The sequence below is a fragment of the Leopardus geoffroyi genome, chromosome A3, assembly GCF_018350155.1.
Source record: "Leopardus geoffroyi isolate Oge1 chromosome A3, O.geoffroyi_Oge1_pat1.0, whole genome shotgun sequence".
Classification (NCBI taxonomy): domain Eukaryota; kingdom Metazoa; phylum Chordata; class Mammalia; order Carnivora; family Felidae; genus Leopardus; species Leopardus geoffroyi.
The window spans coordinates 112,896,745-112,898,801 of NC_059336.1; positions in this window are offsets into that span (position 1 = coordinate 112,896,745).

Sequence of the window (2,057 nt, forward strand, 5' to 3'; positions counted from 1 at the left end):
TATTGGTTTCAGACTTCAATATGGAAACTTTCTTCCACTGGCCAGCCATGTGAGCGAACAAAATTAAACTTAAAACTTACCATAGCAGAAGTATAAGTGAAGGAAAAGCAATGGGAACATGGAGTCAGTATACAACTGCTTGAAGCCATAAGTATTCAGCACATGTTTCTTGTCAGCTTTTCCATTATCTGGAACTACTACAAGATGGACCGTTGGGCCATTTTTTTCAAGAGTATTCAGTGTTTTGATCAACTCTGAAATGAAAAGAAAAACAAATGGATTTTTGACACAATATAAAAGCCAAAACTATAAAACTTTCATAAAAAAAAAACATAGAGTAAGCTCTCATGACTTTGGGTGAAACAATGGTTTCTTAGATATGATACCAAACAGACAGGTAACAAAAGGAAAAAAATGTATAAATTGACCACATCAAAATTAAAAACTTTTGTGCAGCAAATGATACCATCAAGAAAGTAAAAAGACAACCCAAAGAATGGGAAAAAATATTTGCAAACCATATATATATATATATATATATATATATGTATATATATATATATACATATATATATATATATATATATACATATATATATATGTATATATATATATATATACATATATATATATGTATATATATATGATGAAGGATTCATATCTCAATACAAATAGCCAAAAAGCAGAAACAACCCAAATGTCCATTAACTGATGAATGGATAAATAACATGTGGTATATCCATACAAAGGAATATTATTCAGCTATAAAAAGGAATGAAGTACTGACATATGCTACAACATGTCTGACTCTTAAAAACTATATAAGTGAAAGAAGCCAGTCAAAAAGGCCAAATATTGTACAAATTCTTCTACTAGAAATGTCTAGAATAAGGAACCTTACAGAGACAGGCAGTAAATTAGGGGTTGCTTAGGGCTAGGGAAAAGGAGACACAAGGGAAAAAGGGATTTAATACTAATGGGTATAAGGGGTTTTTTTAGGGAGTATGAAAATGTTATAAAATTAGTTCATGCTGGTGGTTGCATAACTCTATGAATGTATTAAGAAAAATTAAGTTGTGCACTCTGAATGAAGATGAATTGTAGGCATGTGAATTATCTCAGCAAATTCAAAGCTATTTTTTTTTTTTTAATTTTTTTTTCAACGTTTATTTATTTTTGGGACAGAGAGAGACAGAGCATGAACGGGGGAGGGGCAGAGAGAGAGAGGGAGACACAGAATCGGAAACAGGCTCCAGGCTCTGAGCCATCAGCCCAGAGCCCGACGCGGGGCTCGAACTCACGGACCGCGAGATCGTGACCTGGCTGAAGTGGGACGCTTAACCGACTGCGCCACCCAGGCGCCCCGAAAAGCTATTTTAAAAAATAATCAAAACAAAGAAAAATACTGATAGGCATAGGCTGCTTCCCTAGTGACAAAATCATTTTATTCTTAGACTGGGGATCCAGAAGGGAGAATAAACTTGCACAAGCCCCACAATGAGCTAGCAACTAGGCAGAATCCCCAAGATCTCTGCCTCCATGCTACTGGAAAATTTCTTACTCTTTATGGTCTTTTTCAGGGGGTAGGGGATCTTTTCCTCTCAGTGACAATAGCCTTACTGACTGATGCATTTATCCAGAAGAATTTCCATCAGCTAATGAAACGAGAGGACACCATAACCTACAGGAGGTAGGCAATATCAGTCTAGCAGGAGTCTTTTTTCTTAGATAACAGTAAAGAACTTCTAAAAGGCCCCCAGACTTGAGCAAGGTCTAACTAGTTCCCTGAAAGGAGAATCAGATGAAAGCATGTAAGATTTTTAGTCATGAGAAAATTATTTGATTAGGTGATGATCAGTTTACAGAAATAAGGACCTGGTCCTTACTGGATGGCTCAGTCGGTTAAGCATCCGACTCATGGATTTGGCTCAGGTCATGTCTCAAGGTTCCTGAGGTCAAGCTTGAGATTCTCTCTCTCTCTCTCTCTCTCTCTCTGCCCCTTCCCCACCATTGCATTCTCTCTCTTAAAAAAAAAAAAAAAAAGGAAGAACCATCCA